Below are 26,679 nucleotides of genomic sequence, written 5' to 3'. Positions count from 1 at the left end.
TTCGCTCACAAGTAGTTAAAATAATTCGCTAAAATTCGTGGGCAATCTCCCAGAAGCTTACTTGACCAAGAGACACAATGTGAACCATGATTTGTGAGGATTTTGGTGAAACCGTGGGTGTCCAGTGATGACTAGATATACGTGCATGCTTTCGTAGTTTTCCTGAACATCTTTCGTCTAGATTGACAATGTTTCAAACAAAGAATCCCGAAATTGCGTCCCCCAGCCCTCGGGGGAGGGCACTATACGTTCGAAGAGTAATATCAAGACTCTGATAATTAAGGTCATCTGTTGTGGCTGCCATGAAATGGTTTCAAATTCAGCACATTACATTAAATGAGTTAACTTAAAGGCAACACTTTCAAATTTCATAAGCACTTAGACCTTTGTATATCTTTCGGGTGATGACGTACTCCTGTCCTATCTAAGTACTTCCAGCTTTTTTATTCCATATGCGGCCGTCTTTTTTTTAACATTTCCTTTGAATAAAAGAATCAAACTTACAAGCTACATCTTCATATTTAGTATTTTCATCAGGCTAAAACAAAACAAAAAAAAAAAACAAAAAAAAAAAAAAAAAACGAAAAAACAAAATTCCATGAAGGAAGCAAGCTCATACGTGGTTCCTTAGAATTGTGTTTAACTTCAAAATGGATCTTTAATTTCTTTGTTACGCAGGTACAAAACAAACGAAACGCCACCTTAAAGCGTCATCTGTCGCTGCTAATATGTGTTTAGCAAAGTGTAGGATCTCAAACGCTCTCATAATTGTTAATGGATTGCTTTTCTTGAACGAATTGAAATGCCCTCACCTACGGCTGAAGTGCGCCATATAAGGAGAGAAAATGCTGCTTTACATTTGAGACAAAATTTGGTGAAGAACGTACCAGTTTTTTTATTCTTTTGTTGAGAATGAAGGCCCATGTTCTTACTGTTCTTGCTACTGCTTTAATAATGGCAAATTTGGCTATCCAGGGTGACTGCTTTATTGCTCCACTTCCCAGTGGAAAAAGAGACTTCGGAGGAAAGGTTTGAGAATATTTCCTTTTGTTACAAATTTTACAATGCACGCGAACTCTACATCTTTACTATTATCATGAACATTTTCATTATTGTCCTTTAAGTAGGGAGGTAACGAAAATCATTTACAGCAACAACAACAACAACTTTATTTATGCACAGTGAAAATACCAGTTTATTTACAATAGAGAATAAAAAAGAGAGTAAAATCCTATTAACTGGTTAAGGAAAACCTGATATTCAGGTTAGCCTTGCGGAAGTACGATACAGACAACCTTTCATTGATTTTAAATTTGGGGAGCCCAAAGATTTGAATGTTCTAATGGGCCTTTTGCACTAACTGGTCACATGGTAAAAATCCGCCATACTGGATAGCAAAAAGGGTAGCATCCTAGCTCCACTGGGATATCAAGAACAAAGGAAAGTCAAGCTTGACAGGTTGGGATTCCTTAGTGTTCGAATCTACTACATTCTTTTGGCACCCAGCATGGCGGATTTTGTATCATGTGACCAGTTAGTGCAAAAGGCCCATTTCCCTACGCTTGAGGTAATATTAATCAGTTCTCGAGTTTGCTTTAAAGCCACGAAAACAGATGCCTTGTAAACCTTATTTTGGCCCTTCCTATCACAGTCATTATTCAAGACTTTAAAATTTGTCACGCCTGTTGAAATTCGTTGCCGTTTGTTAAAAAGCCCACTACTACTACTACTACTACTACTACTACTACTACTACTACTACTACTACTACCACCACCGCCACCACATTATCATCATCATCATCATCATCTTCTTCTTCTTCTTCTTCTTCTTCTTCTTCTTCTTCTTCTTCTTCTTCTTCTTCTTCTTCTTCTTCTTCTTCTTCTAGCCAGTTCTCAAGCTACCTAGTACTAATAGTTAACACACACGTCGATTTAATCGTGTCTCCCTTCCCAACGAACAATGTTGCCGCCCTCAGCACTGTCCAACATTCAAATTAAACAGGGGCAAGAGCGGAGAGCTCCCCCCTCCATTTATATACTACATACGCAAGGTTCCTAACAAACTATTCGTTGTGTTCTTTGCAAACAGAATCTGAGAACTGAAGCAAGGAGCCTTTGTCGCTTGGCGAGGAGCCTTGGGTGCCAGGTGATGGAGCAGAATGTCTATGACAATCACAATGAAGAAAGCTATTCACAGAAAGGACGCCATTGATAATAGATTTTACAAACTGTCATGACCGAGATAAGACTGTATAAGGAATAAAACGATTTTGAAACGAACATGCTTAACTCTATATTTTATAAGCCCTTCATCATGATTCAATTTTAAATACTTAACAATTAGATTATGAGCTCGAGATTTCTATCGCATGATAGTTCATGAGGGTGGGACTCGAATCAACTATCACGCATAAAAATCGGTTTCTTATCTGCTCTTTTATTTGAGCACAAGTTTGGAACTGTGTTCATGGGCAAAATTCATCGCAGTTAAGTAAGCAACTTTAAGCAGATGCAAAAAAAAAAAATTGCTGTATCGTGACGCTTCTGCAGGGAAAATAGATATTTTAAATCTCAGTTGAATTGCTTAAAATGAAGATGATAAAAACTACCAAGAAATTCCTTTAATTTTAAACTTTTCCCCCTTTGTATCTCATTCTGACCGAAATATTAATAATGATAATAATGATAAAACTTTATTGAACACTCCCCAGAGGGGCTTTTCGGTGATCAATACATCATGTTTATATACATACATCAATATTCATCTTGTGAAAATAAAACATTTCTTAAGAATGATGTATTGTTCAGTAAATGACACAGGCATACTCGGCAAAAGGAAATTTGAGTGCTCTTATCAGAAGTCGAACCTAAGACCTTCCGATTACTAGTTCGGATGCTCTACCAATGAGCTACATGAGACTCGTAGGAAGCTAAGGCCATTAAACTAGGTTCATGTTACAAATGTGGAACATTTTCTTTTTCAACAATTTCAATTCCTGAGTAGGCCTAAATATATATAAAGTAATGTTCCTACAATTGACTAAATTTGTCGCTTCCTCAGCTACCCACATATAGCACGTTGCATGTAATTAATTGCTGTATAGATCGCCGACTTTGTTCGGTCACTAGTTTAAACTTTTTAAGAGTAAAAAGTTATTTTTAAATCCCCTGGTTGTTTTTAACACTATTTAAATAGTATTTCGGTGTAACATATGGAGAAAATATACTAAACTTTGATCAAACCCATTAGCTGTCGCTAGTTATCTTGGTTCAGTATAATATAGAGATTCTGTTTCATTGGTTTAGATATTTTATCAAGGCGGCTAATAGTCTCCTACACAGCCAGTATAAGAATCGGGTGGCGACTCCAATAACGGCTGCGTAGGAGATTAGACAAGATCAAAGGGCGTCGTTATACAAAGAAGAGATTTCTCACTTTTTGCAGAAACTTAGCGCCGCACGTGGGTTTTCACTGTTTATTGTTATAGTTCATGAGAATGAATAGCCAACTATCGTTATTCTTGCTGCCCTTTTGTGATTGTAACTTTGGAAGGAACAAAGGATTCTCGTTTCCTTTTTTTTTTTTTTTTGCTGTTGAACTCCTTGTAATCGAAAAAACCTTTTTGTCCCGTTTAGTATATGTAAGCACATTTATTGAGCTGTATCGTGACGTTTTTGTCTGTGAAGCGAACATTTCCAGCTATATCACTTTAAATCATAAAAAAATATACAAAAACTAATTTAAAGGGGAAGTATCATGGGGGTTTTGACCTCTTTTGTTAAAAATGGTGAAATGAGACCTTCACTTTGCTACAAAATAATTATAGAACAACGAGAGGAGAGAAATCAACTCAATTCTTGACAGTAACAACTCGTACTCTGTTCCAGCGCATTTTGGAAACAAAAATACGAAAACTTGAAAAACATTAGTCTAACATTTTTCAAGTTTCAATCCATTCCGACCTACTCTGTCTCTGGTGAGAGGCACAAATCGACAGTTTTATTGCACTTGGGTGATAATTTATAACAAAACTAGACAATCATTTTTTGTTTCTGTTGTCAGACAAACATTTTTGGGTTTTCAAATGACATCAAATTTTCGTGATACTTCCCCTTTAAGTTCATGACAAACTTTTTGCCAATTCATGTTTTCAAGGTTGCAGTATATTTTCTTTCTTGTACGTCCTTCTGATAGAAATTTACTTTTTGTAAAAAAATATTATAAAATTCACAATACTATTTACAAGGCTAAAAAGTTAAAAAAAATTATTAAAAACGAAACGTTTCGACAAATCAAGACATCCTCAGGGGATGACTTGCATGATTAGTCGAAAACGTTTGGTTTTTAATATTTTTTAACTTTTTAGCCTTGTAAATAGTATTGTAAATTTCAAGCGAATGTTATAGACATTATAACATTTCTTCTCAACAATTTGCATTTCTTTGTATATCTTCATTGCAAATACACCAACTGTGCCTACAATTAAGTTTCTCTCACTCCACCCCCCCCCCCCCCTCCCATTTTACCGTGTAAGCTGGATGGCTAATAGGTTTCACGCGTATGGAGTTTTTATCAAAGTTAAACCGCTTAATTTGGCGTTATTTAAATATTATATTCGTCGTTTAATCTACGCAAAAAAGTAATAAAAACCGACCAAACCCATTAAGAGTCACTGGGTTCAGTTTTATGCAGAGATTCTGTTTCGCCGTTTTAAATCTTCCATTAAGGTGGTTAATGGAACGGCTCCGTCTATTTAAAGACCAAGATCAAATGATGCCATTATGACAGAGAGAAATATCATATAAAGAGATACCATTTTCTTAATTTTAGCAGAAATTTGGCGTAGAAAGTGGTACCTTGTCAGCTGTTTTTGCTGTTTGTTGTTCATAAGAATGAAGAGCCAAGCTATTGTTTTCGTCGCAGCCCTTTTTGTGATAACTTCTTTGATTTCCGAGAGTGACTGCTTTATTGTCGTCGCATTCCACAAGAAAAACGAAACCAACGGAAAGGTTTGGCAAAACTTATCCTTTACTATGGTTTTCAATAATTCTTGCAGTAAGGAAAAAAGAAGAGATAGAAAAATTCCACTTATGTACTCTGTGATAGTCACATTATACCTATCTTAACATAGTAAAGTATCCTTGAACTTTTTGTATGCACAAATTTATGAGCAACGAATTGACAAAGGGCGCTAATCCAAGAGATATTTTATTGTACATATATTACGACGGACCTTATATTAAACGGAACAAGTCGTCTTTTAACATCAATATCCATCTTACAATAGGTCACAATGCTGATCCAAAATGGCGGCCACAGGCAAACTCGAAGGGAGAAAAACAAAAAATTTGAAGCTTCTGTAGTCTTTAATCGGATGCGATAATTGATAAATGATATTCACCCGTGTATTAGTGCAAAGTGCAAGCGTTTTGAAGGTTTTTCTATCTGGTCGGCCTTCGTCGATGAAATTGTCCATCTATTGTCCCTATCTTTAATTATGACAGCCACGTACAATAAAATGTTATTGTCGACGTCTGTGGCTTTGCTTAATTAGTTAAACGACAACATGGTTTTAAAAGAGACTAACTAAAGCCTTCAGGAGTAGACTGTGATGCCCCAAATTACGATTATCTAGTTACGTACTAGGTCTTTCACTGAGGTACGTATCATTTTAAGTTACCATACTAGAGATATGCATGGCTACTAATATGTGTTTTACTGTGTTTGTCGCAAACAGTTTAAGAGAGACGCAGCAATACGCCTTTGTCGCGTGGCAAGAAGTCTTGGATGCGGGGGTAATCGGGATGTCTACGACGATCACAGTGGAAAAAAAATAAACAGTCGACCGATGAAATGATTAATTACAGAACATTGCAAAGGGGAAACTGTAAACGTGTTTAACATGGCAGATAAAAAAATAAAACGTTTTAAAATCATGCCGTTGTTTTGTGAGCTGCAAATAACTAAAGCAAATTGTCGAGGTCTGTAATTAGAACTGAGGGGTGCAGGGAAGGGAGATGACAGGGAAAGGTTGAGGAACCTTGGTACTGTGGGTGAGAGGAAATTCAGCAGTAAAAAATACGAGATTGCATCAGCCATTAAGGTTAGTTGGCCTTCTCGAGCTGGGAAGGAGCGGGGTAGTTAAGTTTATTGCCGTCTTATAGCTTTGTAGCTTTATAGCTTCGCAGCCGCTCGGACCGGCTGGAGTCACGCGGCAACGCTCCCCGGCCCGCGTGGCTGCGAAGGAGACTTTTGTCTAATAGTCTTGGGGCATTTTATCGTTCCGAAACCGTCTTAGAATCCTTTCCTTCGCAAATTCCTGTTAGAAATTTTTACAATCCATCCAAAGACTTTTTTCGGAATTTCCTTTTTAGTCAAGCGTTACTTCTGTTATTGCATTTATTATTATTATTATTTACTTTTTTTTATTCATAAGAACTACTCGGTTTAAAACCTTAAAGGAAGATTTAAAGGAATGAAACAGACTACCTTCATCAGTTTTACTGATTGAAAACGCCAGCGACATGTGGTTAGCAGCTAGCCGGACTAAAAATAATTTCCTCGACCATTTTGGCAAACATATGCATTTTCCATTACCTTAAGTAATCAATTACGCCTTCAAGTTACTAAAAAGGTCTACGTGGCTATTTGGTTTTAAAACGTGGTAAACATTTATATTAAGGCGATTATGTGGTGAATGATGATTGCAAAACCACTCGTGACCCCTGAGACAGATTCCTAAGACGTTAAACTGATCAAATCCCAAACATTATCCACATGAAAAAACGCGACTTTAACCGACTTCTTTGAAGATGGTATTTAAGGTGGCGTTTTAATTGGTAGCCGCTTTAAAGGATATTGAATCGCAGCCCTTAAATGGGTTTTAAATTTCAGAGATTGCTTTTACCGGAACGCGTGGTAAGCATTCAAGTTTCCAATCTTTCTTATCAAATCCCTTGTCACTCTATTCGGGATTGAAGCAAGCCAATATTCACCTTCTGAAAAAGAAAATGGGGATGGCTAACGGGCATCAAGGGTAATATATGAAGAACGAACATTTGTCTATCTCGTGAACATCATGGTGATTATTGAGATCCTCTCCATTCTCCATATGCATCTTATATCGCGTTAAGTGCGTCCAAAAAAAAACCTCTTACGCCAATACTCCATAAGCAACTCTGATTGATGGTTTGACATTTCAGTTAAGTGACAATATTGTATTATTTGTGACGTAAATTTTTACCCTCCATTATATTTTAAGATGAAACGCTACTCTTCAGCTTTTTTACCTCTTAATAAATTGAAAATGAATGTGGTTTTTCATTGTCAAAAACTAAATTTAGTACTTTTAACGCCCACAAGTCGCACTTCCGTAATAATTCTGACAACATTTTTTGGTTTTGTCATGTAAAAGATTTCTTTTTGAAGTGGGTTTGCTTTCCAGTCGAAGCGAAAGGCAAATTGTTTATGTTGGTATTTTTTGCATCACTGTAGCTTTATGAAGATTCATTTTCTTTAGTACAAAATTTACGTTTATGATTTGGTTCTTCCATGCATTTTGATTTTTATAAGCTTTAACTAAACCATATTTAAAGATATGATTCAAATTCTCGCTACTTCATCGCTGGTTGCCTGAAACTGACGGAGATAAATGTGATGGGAAGGAACTTGATGTTCAGCGTGGAGTTTGAGCAACTGCCTTCAAACTTGACTGACTAGTAAAAATATCAAAAACTGTTCGGTTTTCCAAGAACAACAGCAACAACAAACAAAAAACAAGCATAAAACAAAGAAAGAAAAACAAACTAACAAAGCGGATTTTGAATATGATGTATTATTCAGTAAGTGACGGCACAGGCATACTCGGAAAAAAAATCCGAGTGCTTCTATCAGGAGTCGAACTTAAGACCTTACTAGTTCGGATGCTCTACTACTGCATGAGCTACAGGAGACTCGTGGGAGCAAAGGCCATTTAACTAGGTTCGTGGGACAAACATCCATACCTTACTGCTGGGATTGGAATGTCATGTGTGGCATATGCGCAAAGGAATAGATGTGATGGAATATTTTAAGACTGCTGAATAAATGAGAATGATGTATTATTCAGTAAGTGACACAGGCACACTCATTTCATTTCATGCCCGTATCACTTACTAAATAATACATCATTCTCCTTTATTCACCAGGCTTAAGAATATATATTCCATCACAAAACGGCTTTTGTTCTCCGCTCACTGGAAGATCGGAGCGAAACTATGAATGATGTTGTAACAATGAACTTGGAAATTAGACTTGAGATTAAACCAAGCGGATTGCGCACAGACTGAACCAATTATTGCTCAGATAAACACACGCGGTATACATCCCAGTGAATTTCTCTTTGCGAGACGCAAGCCAAAGTTCGTTCAAAATAGTTTCATTTTGATAATGGATCGGGTTACGGTGAATTATCAAAGCAACTCGCTAAATGAAAAATCGAAGTCCTGCTATGCCATAAAGTAATTAGATAATTTGATATTACTTCATGTTGTTTCGTTAAACGATCGCTTTAGAGACGTCTTCCTTAGTTTGAAGTTATACCTATCTGTGAACTTTATTTTTTTGGTGGCTTATGTGGTTTATGGTGGTATATGTTTTTCGTTTTTATTTTTTTGTTTGTTTGTTGTTTTGTTGTTTTTTGTATGTTTTACTGACTTATCTAAGACACAATGTTGATACCTTGCCTTTGCATGCCTACAAATTACGGCTTATTATCTTTGGCCTTTTAAGCAAAAAACGACAGCGTTTCATCTTGTATTGTATCATTTCCCACTTTGTGTAAATATGTGCCTTTCGTAACGATTGTCAATCCAACTATTAACGGAAATGAAGTGACAATCCTCTTACTAAATTAATTTTGGAGAAAGTACAGCTAATAAATGAAACCTTCTTGAAACAAGACTTACCGTATTAAAATCGGAAGTTCTGACATGCCAGCGTGAAGCATTAACCGAGATTATATTTAATGTTTTCAATTGAGAAACCGAAATATACTTTGCTGCAGAGCTAGCGAACGTGGCATTGTCCCTAACGAAATTGCCAGTGAAAGCAAAAATGAGGAGTTGTAAGGCAACACAGATTCTGGCTCTTCTTGTATTGTTGTCTCTTTTTGTTCCGAGTGAATGCTATCTCAGCGTTGTGGACCCACTCATATATAGAACAGTGAACAATTTTGCCGATCAATGTATAAAGATACGACATTTAAGAGGATTCTTAAAGAACAAGAAGCTATGGACGAAGTTCAAAAAGGTGAGTTTCATGATTGCACCTCCCGTTTGCTGCAAGAATATGGAAAAATAGAAAAAGAACCCAATGACCTTAGCTAAAATGACATTACCCAATGCTTTGGGTAATGTCATTTTAGCTTTTTATTTGAATGTCACAATAAAAAATGTGTAGGGATTTCATCCACACATTGAAAAGTGAATAAAAAGTGCACTGCGTACAATCGTAGTGAAAAGGGTACTATGAATCAACAAGGATTAAGCCTACACTTGAAAGACACGTTTTTCTAAGAAAGGGCGAACAAATCTTACTTCGTTTGATTTCTTATATTTGTTGTTGTTGTTTTTATTTTATTTTATTTTTTAAACTCTGGATGGACGAGATTACCTTGCACGTGCTTTCTTCCCAAATATTATCACTCTCATTAAATTTCACTAGCTTTAGCCTGTTATCGGAGCTTGGTTTGCTATAGCCCTTTATATATAGCGACATCTCACTCTCTTTCTCTTTTTTCAAGGCTAAATTGCAGGATCAAGTTTGCTTTCAAGTCAGGCGGAAGTATTGCTCTACTTCTGAAGCAACTGACCAGAAGGGACGACAACAAGAAACATAATTGGAACAGTGTAAACTAGTAAAGCATTTTCGTGGCTTAGAGTTTTAAACTGCAGCTTTGGACAATATTAGACACAGTTTTGTTAATGCGGTTAAATTCGTGCTCGCGCATTATTCTCTTTGATCATTACATGTTATGCTGTGACAAGCTGTCGATGAAGAAATGCTTGAAGCCAACTTAATAAAACCCACTGGGCGGAAATGTACATTGCTGTTCATACTTATTGATTCAATACGTTAAATGTGCGTAAATACACGCAGAGTTTAGAAAATTAATGTTAAGTAAAAGAAAAACACACGCTGTTCAGAGAAAAGGAACTATGAATGAATGCAAAGAGCGATTTGAAAAGTTCTGAGATCTGGCAGCGCAGAATACAATTGAAGGTAGCTACCGAATCAATTCCGTTAACAACAAATTGGCAACTTACAGGCCCGAGATTTTGACAGCACCTGTAGTGCGTGTCGAAGTGTTTCACTTATAACGAATTTTACTTAATTTCATTTGTTCAATCTGGGCATTTGTGAACGGAACTGAGTGGTCGTTTTCGTGGGTGTTCTGCACAAACAAAAAATATATTAAAAAAAAAAAAAAAAAACAGGTTAGTTGTAAAATGAGGCTACATTGTTTTAATTTGCCTTGTTTATCTAAGGGCTTCTTCCCCACGTTGGACTGATCTGGCCGATCGCGTCAAATCAAGCTATCCTTGTTTTTTCTTGAAAACTAGAGTAGTATTCATGCGAGGAGGTAGAAATTGATTTTAGTGCGGGTGTGAGTGGAAGACCCCAGTGCGTTTGATTCTCAAGGTCTGTACGTTGGACTGAACTTGTAACTCAGTTTATGAGAACCACAGTGCGGTGCTCTGACCCGGATGTCGAGGGTTCAGTCAAATCCCATCGGGGCCGAAGCAGTCCGGGAGAGTTTACTGAGTCATTAGCTTACTCTCGCACGCATCCAGAAGAGATACAATGGTACAATGAACTTTTTTCGCAAAACTCTTAACCTTTTCAGTTTCCTTAAATTCACAGTGCCTGAGAATTAAGGTTTTAGTTGTGTGAAGGCATTAAGATGAAAAATGAAAAAAAAAAAAAAAAAAATCTTTCTTGACCGTTATATTACAACAAGATAGGAAACATAAATTTGTTTACTCTCTTTCATCCCTGCGCGAAAGTCGTGATTAACTTGTTCTAGAAAATTGGAAACGTGCTTAGGCATGTTTTTATTTTAATTGAATGTTTACTCAAATATAGTGAAAACTATCGACCTATTGTACACGCACACTTTATCAACTGGTTGTTGCGAGAAGAAATGGACTGTAAGAAGTGGTGTTTAGTTCTTGCTTCAGTATCTTTCCTAGCTGTATTGGAGCAGGCAGAATCATATACAGGAACTGTTGAATTCCGAAAGGCCGACAGTAAAAACAGCCCGAGAACAGAAGAAAGGGAGATACCGCTAAAAGAGGGCCGCACCTTTGGCGGTTTACGACACAAGGAAACAAGAAATCCTAGAGAAAAACAGGTAAAGAGGACAAGGATTAGTTAGTAAAAGAACTCCAGTTAGTTGATACGTTTACGATGGAGTTGTGCTGATCTTAGCTTGAAAGTGGATAACCTAAGGTCCCATCCGTCTTCCAGTTGTATTTCAATAGGGAAGTAGCGTTTGATCACTAACAAAATGACGGAAGCCCAAGAACCCGTTTTAAGGATACACATCTACACTAAAGTTCATATTACACTCTAGATACAATATGTCCGTCCAATTGCATCATTTAGATTGCAACTTTACTAGGAACAATGTTGTCCTCAGAAAATCGGGTCTCAGTTGAAATAATTCGCAGATAAAGCTCGAACAGTTTGTTTATCATGTATATAGTCATGTCGGATTTTTTATTTAACACGCCTCTAATCTAGCTCCTATAATTTCCTTCTTCCACCGAGAAAAAAACCATCAAACTAAATTGTGAAATAACCGAACGCAAGAGATAACCAAAGGAAACTTGTAAGTATACAAGGAAGCAAGCAATGATTCTTTTATCCGGGAGATGGTCTAGAGATAGATGGTCCATCGAGAAAGTCACAACGAAGCAAGTAGCGACGAGTGAGAGGTTATGAATTCGTGTGTTACATTATTGAATGAAATAATTGGTTTGTGATGGAATCAACGAAAGATTTTGCGCTAACTATGAGGAAATTAAGGATACGAAAGGACGAAGAGTACCGTAGAATTTCTTATTTGAAGTAACCGCGCCTTAGGAAACGTGGGATATTTAGTGATAGTATTTAACCAATTAAATTGTTGAAAAACTGCTTTATGTCTCAGTGAATGTCATCATCATCATCATCATCATCATCATCATCATCATCCATCATCATCATCATCATCATCCATCATCATCATCATCATCATCATCATCATCCATCATCATCATCATCATCATCATCCATCATCATCATCATCATCATCATCATCATCCATCATCATCATCATCATCATTATTTGCCTTACTAAAAGAAGAAAACATTCAAAGAGAACGTTATAATCAGCGGTGATATAGAATTTAAACATACATCTCAAGAAGACATCACAGTAAATTGTCACGTCACTTGTCAGAACTGTTCAAGAATCGAAATCATCTTTTAGTGTTCTTTATTTCTTGTTATTATTTCCTTCACAATCACATATTTTCCCTCCAACAGGTGAGACGCCTGATTTACACAGATGGATCAGGAAATTCAAGTCCCCAGTAACAATTTCCATGCAGACGTACAGAACACAATTCTGGAAAAAGAGAATGTAACACGGAGAACTAATGATATTCAAGTTGTGTAAAACAGTAATAAAAAGACCAGCTTGATTTTAGTGGTGTCGTTGTCTACATTCAAGAAGTTTGATTCCACTGAAGTTTTTTTCATAGATCAGACGGTGATTTTTGTTCCCCTTTTTCACGAGAGAAAATATACAGCCGTATAGCAAAAAAATGTTTGACAAAAGGAACAGTTGCTTTCTCTTACAAAAAAAAAAAACAACAACAACAGCAGCAATAACAAACAAACAAACAAACAAACTCGGTATATAGCTAGCATGTAAACAGATCACTTCAAGGGTCAAGTTGTTTGAGTTGATTTAAAAGTCACGCCAAGACAACTGAAAGAAGTTGTACCTTTTATTTATGTTGGTTTTGAAACGTTGAAAGAGAGAAGATTGGTAAATTCACAACATTTTCATGATGGTTTAATTGCATTAAAACTATAGCTTAGTCTTTATTTGTAAGTGCATGGAATGATGTGACATTTCTTAGCCCACATTAGACTTCTTGAAAGTCCATCGCTTCTCATTTCTGGTCCAGTAAGTGCCAACTTTTCACAATTCCACCACATGACAGTACAATAATGATTAAAGAGAAGAAAGACCCTTGCAGTTAGTTGCGCAACTTAAGCAGTTGCGAAAAGAATGTCTGAAAAAAATTCAAGCTTGAATGGGATTCTTACCCATGACCTCTGCGCTGCCGGTGCAGTGCTCTACCGATTGAGCTATAAAGCGAGCTGGGAGAAAGTCATATTGTGGGTTCGTTATATACCCGTGAAGAATAAATAAATGAATATGAATATATGCTATGAAACATCGGCATCGCATCGCAATTATGAGTTATGGGTTGTGTCTCAACATACGCAGAGATTAATTAAAGAGATCTAATAGATATTTTTGAAAAAATATATATGGGCGTTGATTTTCTACAATGATAAGCAAAATAGTGCTTACTCTTAATTAAAACTTTGGCCTTCCCAATATTTGACATATTTGTGAACAGGTTTCTCGACAAATCAACCGGATATAGAAAGCGAAAAAACATCAGGCAATGCATGTACAATTTTAGTCTATAAGTACAGAGAGAGCGTGTGTCATATGCGACACGCCAGACACATTCATGTAGCTTATAAGTTTCGTTCCAACGTCTTCCCCTTGCTATAGAGTGGATGACGTTTCTTTCATACGCGGTTCAGGAAAAATGTGATGTTCATAGTATTTTTCATTAGAGGAAGATTACACAGCTTTATTGTTGGATATTGCGTATCTTTGAAAACAAAGATGTTAGGAAACGCGATTTTCATCGCTGTTTGTCTCTCGAACTGAACGCTAGTTTGTAGTAACATTTAGCGGCTTGTCCGATCGTTTTCGAAGACCTCTCTCTTTTATCGTTTTTGGTCGTTTTGACGTAATCATGCAGGAGGCAATGGTAGAAAAATCACTGAATTGAGACGCTTTTGTCCATAGACGCTTAGCAGTATGTAAAAGTCTTTTTCTAAAATAAAATCGATTGCCGGAGAAATTATAATGTATGAGTGGGTGCGAGGATTGGTGGTAGGTCTGTAAACATTTTGGTGGCTGAAAAGAAAGTAGAGGCGTCATAACCTTTATCATTATTTTTCTAACTAAACAAACTAAGAGCTACTTCGATTATTAGTTATCATCTCCGTTTGCACGCAGTCTCCAGAGTATAATGTGCGGCAAGGAAATATGACAAAGGAATTGAGATTTCAGCAGCCCACGTTGGGCAAGAAATTGAGGAAAATCCTTGCCGTATGATGCTGTAATCTAACTATTAACAAGACTGAAAACGTTAAGCATTCAGTATACGTGTAGCATTCTAAATCTGCCGGAACAAAATTTACCATACACTTTAAAGTGCCTATTATATTTACTTAGTTTAAACTGTTATTACTTTCACAAATTAAAACTTTTGCATTGATTTCCGCTATCCACTTCAAAACGACGGGACGATTATTAAAAATATTGTGAATATCATTCATTTTAATCTAGTGCTCACACCGACACAAGCGAGGACCGATCATGGTTCGGAAGCTTTTCACTGTAGTCCCAATCTTCTGTTTTATTCTATCAAAAGTAGTCCATAATTCAGCCTATGTAACAGTAGTGGAGAGACACCTTAAGGACTGTATGGGAAAGAGCAGCAATTCAAACAATGATAACAGCCTGAGAGAACGAAGATGGGGATGGTGGCCAAATCGCCCGTCACAGGTGATTAGTTTATCTCTGTTAAGGAGGAAGAGGAACTAGCCGTTAATAGAGTGATATTTTTATCCGTTATAGTGATTAATTGACTAGAAAGGGATTTTATAAAGATGGTGTATTTCCCAGGGACACCGAAAAAGAACCTGTAATTAATTTTATTAAATTTACGCAGTTGTTGGCATTACATCTAGGGTCATAAATCTTGATAGAACTGTAGTATATAACAACTTTGACAGTTTGTGACAGAAGTATTAGGAAAAAACCTGGTCTTTTGAAAGATGCACCCATTTCTTGCAGAAAATTACTCCTGGAAATGAACTATTGGTCGGGCTATTAGTATTGCTATTGTAATAGGACAATTTGAGCATCTGTACGCTTTCATTAAAGATCTAGAACTGGAACTGTAATAGCAGGAGCCCATGCTCCTGGTAATAGCCATTCCAAAAGAACATTCCAAACCTGAATAATGGAGTCATTTAAAAAGATATATCATTGGGAGTATTATTATTATTATTATTATTATTATTATTATTATTATTATTATTATTGTTATTATTATTATTATTATTATTATTATTATTATTATTATTATTATTATTCATGAAATAAAAATGGGGGTTGACCATGCTCGTTTAGGACAACACGATAAATCAATCAATGCCTCCGTCGAGCTTAGTCTCAAAACAAAACAGCAATACCGGTTCTTTATGTTCGCTCGCTGATGAACCAACGGCGGGGGGGGGGGGGGGGGGGGGGAGGGGGGGATTCTTCCTGTTTCACCGTTTCAACTTTAATAAACGCTTGCAACATTATTAATATTTGAGAAAATGTCATCAAAATTGGCCTTATATCACTTTTTCAAACATTTATCTGACAACAACTTCGTGTGGACTACTGCCATTGTTCACATTATACGATGTCTTCATGGCAACCAAATTATGACATGCAGGTTTTTCAGAAATCAGAATTCCTTTCTTTATAGAAACAAAAATTAACTTTTTTACAGTAACTTTCTGGTTCTCAAATAATTTTAGTGCGTAAAAATCTAGGAAGCCAAAAGCCTAGTCCAATATGGGCGCCATTTGGAAATCAGGATTTGTCGCGTCACTGACGTCATCAATTCCTTAGAAAAACAACTTTGAAGGAACTATCGATTCTCCAAGCGTCATTGCCATTGTCATTGTCATTAATATCATTTCCTCTTAGTCCCGCCTCAGAACGCGAAAAAAACCTGGCCTAAACAGGGTTAATATTCAAGGGGGGGGGGGGGGGGGTAGAAGGGAGAGAGAGGTTAAATCCAAATTAATAACAGCTATATACGACCAAAAATGAATGAAGGAAGAAGGGAACGGAGGAAGGAGGGAAGGACGGAACGAACAAATGAACGAACAAATTTTGAATTTTGGTTAAAATTCATTTAGTCCATTGACACTACGAGCAGAGTTAGGCATTGGACTAATTTATTAGTTATAACTTTTTTCGAAATGTCCCATTGAATGGACAGCACTTTACTTCAGAAAGCCGATATTTTCCAGGTCAGTTAATCCATACTTTTTTCTTTTCAGCGAGCTTGTGCCTCATATCGCACAATTCTCTGCTCTGGGAGCTTACATCCATCGCCGCCACCTCTGCCTGCGAATAGACTACCTAGTTCATTACGAAGAAAAAGATCCATGATCATGTAGGATTCAGCGGCTGGCGATAACGTTAACAAGCATTAACAGATTATTTCGAAGAGAACTTTAAGGACTAGAACTCGTGAGAATAATATTCATCCCTGATATGATTTAGATGATGATACAAATATATTTGTACTGAGTACGTTGTTCAAGTTTAAGAAAATGTAAAAGTAATTGCTATGTACTTTGTGTGTTTTGTGTGTTCTGTAATGTAATTTCATCGTCAGAAAATTTTAGCTGTAATAAGATAATTTCCCGGATGATTTCCTGTTTTCGATGTTTAGCATATAGAATGAAAACATCTTTGAAGAAAGAAATTCCATATAAAGAGTGAAATCAGCTTTGTTTTTCCGATTAACTTTCAATCGGACTTTCATTCAGCTGACCGGATGTCTGTAGTTCGACTGGGCTAAGTAGGCTAGTCTTCGCATTATCGAGTTGTTTCCTCAGAGAAAACTTTAATCCACAATGTCCCTCTTCACCCAGGCGTACATACATTTGGGTACAGATGACAGACTGGTTGGGGTAACTCCTCTAGAAGGACATGAGTGGTATTACTCCTAATTGCTCAATGCTACAGAATCAAAATACAGATTACCTTACCTATTACCTTTATTTTATTTAAGCTGCCGGATTATCTATCACGCAGGCAATGTCTTTTCCCGGTTTGCCTCACTACCGCATCGTGTTAGAAAACAAAAAATCTGCTCCCTATACTTCACAGCAATTGTTAGTTCCCTGATTTTTGGAGGTAACTTTGGAGGTAAATTAATGCGCCTAGCGCCTTACAGACACTAGTATCAACCCTAAAACTATAACAACGAGAACATCACTCTCAAAAGCAACTTCGATTCTTTCAACTCGTTAACAACCTATTCAAACGTATTCTTAGATTCATTGTCCAGCTCTACGCAAGGCCAGAAATGATGCATATGAAACAAAAGACAAGTTACCTTACTGGTTCCCGATTTTTTAGTATATATATATATTGTCTTTGATACCCGGCGTATAGCATTCTGACTAGTCACTTTTAAGGGCCCATTAACCCAACTAGCTCCCAGTTGGCACACAAATACAGTTTGACTTCCAGATTCCACGACGGACAATTTCGCACGTTTTTCCAAAAGGAGAAGTTTGAAGTTTCGTCTGTTCATTTTCTGATCTCCTCAAACTTTTTAGTTGATATTCTTAGTTTATTCTCACTTATGGCCGGAAGATATCGTTTCGGTGTGTATTTGTTTACGAAATTTCAAGCTTAAGGAAGGTAGCGGAGTACAAAAAGATAAAATCAGCTGACAAGTATGGAAGCGGCGACAAGAATTTTGTGAAATATTCGTCCAGTTCCCAAGTCGTTCCTGTTTTTCAGCCAATTTCAGCTCAGTTTTCAAAAAAACGTTTTTCTCTCATGCATGTACAGCTTTCTGTGAATTATAGTTTATCAACATTATAGTTTATCGAGCATAAAACCTTTCTTTGAGCCATCAAGTGGTATGTTATTTTAGATAAGCGAGGGAAAAGACCACGGTCCCCCTTCAGGTTGATCGTTTTTGTTAATTCAAAATGTCACATGCAATTTTTATAGCTTAAAGTGTCCTAGGTGTAATCTTAAAGTGGGTCCTAAGTGTAATAACTTTCGGCCCTAAATGTAATAAAGGTCCTAAGTGTAATATCTTTTGGCCTTAAATGTAATAAAGGTCATTGACTGAGTCCCATCACGGTTTCACCTCATGTATTTAATGATTGAATAGTGATGGCGTCATTAGTCAGGCAAATGGCCAAAATTCCCCTTCCTTTGCTAATTTTCGCTTGAATTTATTTTGTCAATATCTTATGGTAGCAGCATACAACTGTTAAAACGATCATGCTTCATCGTGCTCCTCAAATAATGGGAAATTAACACGAATTTTCGAAAAATTTGCGTTAATTTCCGCGTCATCAATTAGGTAGTGTGTTAATTTCCTCGACCTTAATTTTCATTATTTTTGTCTCAAACTCTCGATACACTACTCCAGAAAGGAAAAAGCATTGATTTAGCAGGGTGGAGATCTGCTGGTATTATGAATTCTGTCAAAGAACGCTCGAAGTGGCCAGATTCCTTTACTTGATTCCCACGTTTAGCGACAATTCCACAAACATTTATGGATTTTTACACTTAATGTTAGAATAAATTTGTTTCTTTTGTCTTCTTTGTGGACGTTCGCGTTAATTTCCTTCATTTTGAAATTCAAGTCCTTTTTTCGCGTTAATTTCCTTTATTATTATGTATTTTTTTCCTTAAGGTAATAGCGACCTTGTTGCGCTATGCACAAGAGCACGAGAAGTTAATGGTTATCAGACCATTCGCGAACGCTTCTTATCACTTCATTTTTTTTTCAAATTAATACCTTTTGCAAATAGTGTTTGTGTTTAAACAGTCAGACTTTTAAGTTGGATTAGATTGTAGTGTTTGGAAGCTTATTTTTGCAGACTATTCTGTGACTCGTTTATCAAAAATAGTACTGAAGCTTATATGGAAAATCACTAATAAACTGTTTTACTAACTTTCTTACTTTGATTTTGTAGCAGGGATATTACTTTCAATGACTTCTCATGATCCGCCTAATTCCACGATTTTCCAGGCTTATAAAATTACATTCTCAAATTCCACAAGCGATTTTTCTATGACCTTACGAACCCTGCTTTGAAGAAAACTATAGAAATGAAGTCAAAAACACTTTTTTGATGTAAAAATTTTAGCCACAAACGGAAAGACTCGACAGAAACAATTAAAGACATAAAACAGACTTGACCTCAAGCTAACAGGCCATTGAAGCGTGGAACAGTTTACAGTCGGGTTCCCGTGTGACATTTTTCGCATCCATTCGTTGTGTACTCAAAGAGATCTCAAGGTGAAACCTCTAAATTAAAAAGGCCTTAATTAAAATTTACTATTTCTGTTGTTACTGCCTAACTAGTGTTGCTGTTGGCCCCAGTAGAATAGAATGTGCAGATTAAAATGGCATATGTGACACTTGTTGTAAGGCTTTTATTTCAGTGGGTTCTGAGTATTCACGGTAAAGTGTAATGGGGATTCCCTAGACACATTTTTGCCTTCTTACTTTTGTATAATAAATTCAGTTAAATCTTACATATTTATCACTGTGATTTCATGTGGAGCAGAACATATATTACATTCGAGACCTTTATTACATTTAGGGGCGAAAGTTATTACACTTAGGACCTTTATTACATTTAGGGACATTTATTACATTTGAGGCCTCAACACCCCCCACTTTGTTAAACTAAGTGTTTGTTGGCATGAGATCGAAAAATTCAAACAAAATTGCACTGTCATAATTGATTGTTAACTTTGAAAGGTTGTTCAGGAAAAGGTGTCATGTATAATTATGGGGACAACTGGTTCAACGTTCTTATATTTCATTACCGCTGAAGGTGGACAAGTTGAACCAAGACAAAGTTAGAAACTGCACTAAGGGCTGCTGCAGTTTCTTCGTGGTTTGATTTGAGACGTTGAGGAATTGTTAGTGAACTAAACTAATAGTTTACGAGAAACGTGCATGTGGCCACAAACATTGACACACTTCCGGAAACGGTGATTACGTCGAAAAAATGTCCCGTTTGAGTGCCGGAACATAAAGTGATTTCTGCAAAATGATGTGGGATTGTTAACATGAATTAAATTAATTGTTTCAATGCGGTGGTCATCTTGGATCAACCATTTTTCTTCACTATAGACAGAAAAAAAACCTGTAAAATTAAAAGTATTGCGGCAAAACGTGCCGGCAGATGAAAGTTGCGAATGCCCTATTATCTTTGGTTAAATTTCAACAAAAGTGGCTAGTCGCAATGTTTGGTGCAAGTGGCTCGTTCCTGCTACAGCAAGAGGTCTAAAGTTCGGACAGACTTTCCGGCCGCTCGGTCAATATAATAACGTTCAGTTGTCGTTTTGTATCATTTTCGTCGAACTATCAAGGAAGTTTCATTTAAAATCGTAATTGATCGATGAAAGCTGTTGGAGTACCTTGGAAGCTAAGAAGAACTGATTGGCAGGATGGCGTTATTGCTTTATAGGCGATTTCAGTAATGACAATTCATTTCCTTCTTAAGATGCACCTGCCTTAGAAGGTTTTTTCGACTTCTGACCCAAGTTGTTCAAACAACGGATAACTTTATCCGCGGGATAAGAGGCCATCCGTCAAAACAAATATGTGGAATACTTTCCGTAAAGCCCGATGCAGTTCCCTGGATATAACAAGAGTTTATATGAAATAAAGAATAAGGTCTTTTATTTTTAAGACACGGAAACTTTGCTCTACATTATTTCTCTTCACCCAAGTGTATAAATTGGTAACGGCGACATACTGCTAGCTGGGGTAATCCTGCGATGGACTAGCATCTCGTCCTAGTTGCTTCAGTTAAGATAAGATAAGACAAGACTTTGGTTAAGCTCCTGCCGTGTGGGCCACTTAGGCTCATAGTCCGACTTTGTCTTTAACTTGCTAAAAGTTCCTTTAATTCTTCCTTTAAAAAATAATTAACACATCCCACAGGGACTTTCGTTGACATTTCGGATAAAAAGTTGCAATTCATAACATCATGGACAGTATTTGACTTAGTTTCCATTTAGTACGTTACTGTTCCACAAAGGGGCAGTACATTAACTGTGACCGGCTAACTGGCTTGTCTGAGCAATTCAAAAATAATTTTAGATTTAGGATGGTTTGTGAGATTTTCTTTCCACTAGTTTATCAATGTGATGTGATGTTGACATGGTTAATTTAAAACCTCCTTTTAATTGTTCTGGAAGTTTGCAGAATACGCTGTCAAGTATTGTTCTTGCCTTAAAAGGGCAACGTTCTGATGTGCCGCATGACTACGTCCAAAAGAACTTGATGATGCGGTCTGAACGTTTTTGAGTGGGCAAGACGAGTACGAATAGAAGGGGATCGATGATTGAGTATGCCACACATAAAAGGAAAAAATGATAGGATATAATGGACACTTCCTAAATTGAACAAATATGAGACTATTTCCATTAAGGGGTGCTTTTTACTTACGATTAAAACTCCTGTGCATTCGTAAGGTAAAATAGAATAAAAAAGGGTTGTATCATTTGTTATGTACCACAGAAAGTATTCACGTTTTAATTATCACAAAAACAAAATCAAATGGAGTCCTACAAACCGACGAACGTCATCACATTATCCTTTTTACTGAGCAAGACTAACAACGAGACACTGTAGCTCACTTAGCATAAAGAACGAAAACAAATGGAGTGTATGTCCATACTTCAATAACAGCAAGAGAACAAAAGATATTTAATTTGGCAGTTGTTTCGCCAACCCTAACAGGAAGATAACCAAAAAAATTGAATCAAATGGAATTTTATATGGCTCGAGCAAATATTTATCTTCTTTTACATTAGGAAGATGTTTTTATCAAGCATTTATTGACATTTTGAAAGTGGAAAAGAGATAAAATGGAGATGGTGCGTCTAGGGGGTAATGTTTTACATTGGTTTTAGACCTAGCCAACACTATGCAACGTGCACTAATAGTCTTGTTGCTGGCATTGTGTCTCACGATATACCTTCAGAGCTTGCCGATCACAGAGGCTCTTACTGGGAAGCGTTATCATTATAGAAGGCGAAGAAGGAGCGGAAAGCGGGCCGTAAAGGGGTTAACAGAGGTAACGACTACTTGCTAAAATCAGTAAAAGGTTATTGCCGTTCGTTTTTCATTTCATATCGCTTCCTTTAGGAATGAACAAGCCGTTTTCGTATAAACTAGGTGCCCGTGAAGATAATGGTTTACAAAAGAAAGTAAAAGAAGAAACAAACTATTGCCCTTTTCACTTATCCACGCATGGTTAAAAAAAACTTAGCACACTTAAATTAAAGATACACTATAGATCAGAGTCTAATCACAGTTCTATGCAAATTATTATTTAAGTTTAAAAAAGAAATCGCCTGTATTTCCTCAGAGAAATAAGCCAAATTGTCTGAAAGGTAAAATATAATTATTTGCGAGTTCCGGCACGTTATGATTTGGCATGAGGGAACTTGACGAGTGGAAAATGACTTCGTAGTCGCGATACTTCGATGTGAATAGCATGCAACATTTTATTGTCAGTTTTATTTTATCCATTCTTAGCTTCTTATTATCAACCTCCTTTTCTAACACCTTTTAAATTTTTAAAGTAAACCCAAGAGCAAAACCACATTGAATTAAAGGTAAAATTTCGTACCGAGTAAATGCAACATTTTATTGTCAGTTTTATTTTAACCATTCTTAGCTTCTTATTATCAACCTTCTTTTCTAACACCTTTTAAATTTTCAAAGTAACCCGAGAACAAAACTACATTGAAATATAGGTAAAATTTCGTACCACCACATTGAATTAAAAGTAAAATTTCGTACCGAGTAAATGCAACATTTTATTGTCAGTTTTATTTTAACCATTCTCAGCTTCTTATTATCAACCTCCTTTTCTAACACCTTTTAAATTTTCAAAGTAACCCAAGAACAAACCACATTGAATTAAAGGTAAAATTTCGTACCCAGTAAATGCAACATTTTATGGTCAGTTTTATTTTAGCCATTCTTAGCTTTTTATTATCAACGTCCTTTTCTAACACCTTTTTAAATTTTTTTTTAAAGTTACCCGAGAACAAACCACATTGAATTAAAGGTAAAATTTCGTACCACCACATTGAATTAAAGGTAAAATTTCGTACCGAGTAAATGCAACATTTTATTGTCAGTTTTATTTTAACCATTCTTAGCTTCTTATAATCAACCTCCTTTTCTAACACCTTTTAAATGTTTTTTAAAGTTACCCGAGAACAAACCACATTGAATTAAAGGTAAAATTTCGTACCGAGTAAATGCAACATTTTATTGTCAGTCTTATTTTAACCATTCTTAGCTTCTTAATATCAACCTCCTTTTCTAACACTTTTTAAATTTTTCAAAGTAAACCCAAGAACAAAACCACATTGAATTAAAGGTAAAATTTCGTACCGAGTGAATGCAACATTTTATTGTCAGTTTTATTTTAACCATTCTTAGCTTCTTAATATCAACCTCCTTTTCTAACACTTTTTAAATTTTTCAAAGTAAACCCAAGAACAAACCACATTGAATTAAAGGTAAAATACCCAGTAAATTACATTCATACAAATGTAAAAACACCTGTTGCCAAGTAATGCACTTTCGTGAATCCTCTCTTGACTTTCATTAATTAGTTTAATATTCCTTATTTCCTGAGGTCAGCCATTCCATTTCCTTTTAACCAAACATCATATCACTTGATAAGAGTAATGCATTTTTATATGATCATTAAACACCATCTTCTGTCCTACGTAAATGAGAATTTTTTTTTTCTAATCCGCCCCCCTCGACCCACCGTATTTCTTTATTGACAATTGTCTGTAATTAGTTAAATGTTTGGTCTAAGGTGATACAGAGGGGCCTAATGCCAAGCTCCTATCACCTTTTATGGGGTTCCGGTGGGTGTACTGAAGACAAATATACAAAAACAGCGCAACGTAACGTAATCTAGTGTTTGTTTGTTTGTTTGTTTCTTTCTTTCTCTCTTTCTTTCTTTCTTTCTTTCTTTCTTTCTTTCTTTCTTTCTTTCTTTCTTTCTTTCTTTCTTTCTTTCTTTCTTCCTTCCTTCCTTCCTTCCTTCCTTCCTTCCTTTTTTCCTTTCTTTCTTTCTTTCTTTCTTTCTTTCTTTATTAACATTTGTCTGTAATTAGTTACATGTTTGGTCTTAGGTTATACAGAGGGACCTAATGCCAAGTTCCTGTCACCTTTCTTTCTTTCTCTTTTTTTCCCCTCCATTTTTGTCTTTAATTAAGATATCATGTAGACAAGAGTGATCACAAGAAAATTTAAAATGGTAATACATTAAGTGTTCATCAGAAATGCTTTTATCTTTATATATATATTTTTTCTCATTTCAGGAGACGCAGAGTCGTGCCGAACCCATGATGAGACAAATTTGTGAAGATCCAGATGTTCCAGGATGCTAGTTTAAAGAATAGACGCTGACAGAAGTATTTAATTAGTATCTTCGGAGGATATCTGTCTCCTTAGCTTTAACTTGTTTCACTCCGTGAGCTTATTAGATGTAACATGCAATTGAGTGTAACTTTGGAATTGTAGACATTGCATTAAAAATCGTCATTTATAATGCTTACGAAACGTTTAGTGTTGCGGGAAGGTGAGGTATAGCAAAAAGATTGAAAAACAATTGGTAGTGCTCACTTTGGTAATTCAACCACTTCTCTGTTTGCTCTAACCATTACTAATAGTAACCTGGTAGCAATAAATTAAAGGTAAATAATGCTTTGGTGACTGAGCGTAATAGGAAGTAGTTATAGGTCCTTAGTTAAAAGACGAAGAGTCAATCAGAATACTGACATTGTTGGGTATGCGTTACCTTTAGGCTTCGATTAACTGCTGCGAAGAATCATTTGAATTTCAACCCTTGTGACACAATTGCTATGGGAAAATGTTTCGTTATATAATTTTCCTTTCTTTCGAGCGAGAGATTTTTGTACGATTGTTTTGTTGTCGAATACATTATTGGAAATTCGGAAATATAACAAGGAAAACATTACTTTCCAGTTTTTCTTCATGCCAGTCGATACCGTGTTTTGCTTTTGGTAATCCCTTGCTTTGAAACTTATTCACCGTTTAGAAAGCAACTTGAGGTGGTGCCTTGTTCCATTTCTATCTCATACCAATATTTTCAGTGGTGATTTCATCCTTCAGAGGGAAGAAATATAATAAGGCGCAGTTAACGTGCCGAATATGTCACGCAAGCATTTGTTATTTGTTGTTGTTGTTGTTGTTGGTAATTTTCATAATTTTACGGATCACAACATCAGCTGTTGTCACTAACTGCAGTTAAATCGGACTTTAACCCTGCATGTATAGTAAATGCGCATTGACCAGAACTAGCTGCTGTAGTTAAAGGTTTAGGTGTGACTTCGGCTAGCCATACACATTCCAAAATGGCGGCTGCCTCAGACGATCTGGGTCGAGTAGCACGAGGGCGAGGCATCGAGTGCCACTATTCAATGTTTACATGTTTACATGTGGTAGTATAGTCCGTTCGAGGTACTTTTTTCCGACCCCTCCGCCACGATTTCTTCGGGGACTTCCTCTTTACCGGAGAGCCTTGCTTCCAAAAATATATAGATGGCACTGCTGTCGGTTTAAAGCTTTTTTTTACGGCCTGTAAGTGATGCGAGATAATCGTCTTGAGCAAACCCTCGTATGATCGGTCAATCTAAACTCTTTGCCAACATCTCTTCGTATGGCAACTATCCGTTTCCTGAACCGTTCTCTGTCTTCAGGGAACTTACGGAAAGATATTTTAACGCCATCCTCTACATAAACGTTTTTCTTACACCCGGGAACACAACAGTTTTGAGGCATATTTCGGACTAAATCACTACCACATGTAAACATTGAATCGTGGCCCTCGATGCCTCGCTCTCGTGCTAATCGACCCAGATCGTCTAAGGCAACCGCCATTTTGGAATAAGGTTTATTGTCGTAGAGTATTGAGCTAAATGGATTTAATATTGAAGATTTAATTAATACTATCAAACACAAGATCGCTCCGAGAAATCTCGTTCCTTTCGATAATTCTGTGAGATTCAAGCACAGGTCACCAAAGAGTTTGTGTGGCGTAAATGTTCGATCGAAAATTAAACAACATTATTTCTTCGAAAACCCACAAAAGTTACACTAAAGTCTAGAAAAGCTTACGTTGTGTGTTTTGCTGCGTTATCATGGCTTTTCAGAGCTTCCAAACGCCGTTTTGAGCTGTCTATCTCTCAGCGCCTGGTGCACGTGCAGCCAAAGGTCACCAAAGTTAAGCGTAATATAAGTTACATGGCAATAAAATTCGATCGAAAATTAAACAACAATATTCCTTCGAAAACCCACAAAAATTACAATAACGTCTGAAAAAGCTTACCTGGTGTATTTTACTGCGTTTTCATGGCTTCTCAGACCTTCCAAACGCCGTTTCGAGCGGTTTATCTGTCAGCGGCTGGTGCACGTGTGACGTGC

General features: G+C 36.5%; 6 long non-coding RNA genes across 6 annotated transcripts; 5 read left to right on the top strand and 1 right to left on the bottom strand.

Annotated features, from left to right (window-relative positions):
• Positions 1–696: 696 nt before the first annotated feature.
• Positions 697–2,321, top strand: LOC146469505 (uncharacterized). Its single transcript, XR_014867197.1, has 2 exons — positions 697–1,029; positions 2,090–2,321. It is a non-coding gene; the product is annotated as an uncharacterized LOC146469505 (long non-coding RNA).
• Positions 2,113–26,679, bottom strand: LOC146469500 (uncharacterized). Its single transcript, XR_014867199.1, has 3 exons — positions 26,585–26,679; positions 26,374–26,448; positions 2,113–2,248 (listed from the first exon to the last, which is right to left on the bottom strand). It is a non-coding gene; the product is annotated as an uncharacterized LOC146469500 (long non-coding RNA).
• Positions 4,797–5,937, top strand: LOC146469504 (uncharacterized). Its single transcript, XR_014867210.1, has 2 exons — positions 4,797–5,010; positions 5,739–5,937. It is a non-coding gene; the product is annotated as an uncharacterized LOC146469504 (long non-coding RNA).
• LOC146469503 (uncharacterized) lies at positions 11,087–12,734 on the top strand. Its single transcript, XR_014867179.1, has 2 exons — positions 11,087–11,393; positions 12,572–12,734. It is a non-coding gene; the product is annotated as an uncharacterized LOC146469503 (long non-coding RNA).
• LOC146469502 (uncharacterized) lies at positions 14,685–16,765 on the top strand. The gene is made up of 2 exons (XR_014867183.1): positions 14,685–14,912; positions 16,472–16,765. It is a non-coding gene; the product is annotated as an uncharacterized LOC146469502 (long non-coding RNA).
• On the top strand, positions 22,100–25,132 carry LOC146469501 (uncharacterized). The gene is made up of 2 exons (XR_014867178.1): positions 22,100–22,273; positions 24,555–25,132. It is a non-coding gene; the product is annotated as an uncharacterized LOC146469501 (long non-coding RNA).

The sequence above is a fragment of the Pavona decussata genome, unplaced genomic scaffold, assembly GCF_977016875.1.
Source record: "Pavona decussata unplaced genomic scaffold, jaPavDecu1.1 SCAFFOLD_122, whole genome shotgun sequence".
Classification (NCBI taxonomy): Eukaryota; Metazoa; Cnidaria; class Anthozoa; order Scleractinia; family Agariciidae; genus Pavona; species Pavona decussata.
This window is presented reverse-complemented; position numbering and strand designations above follow the sequence as displayed.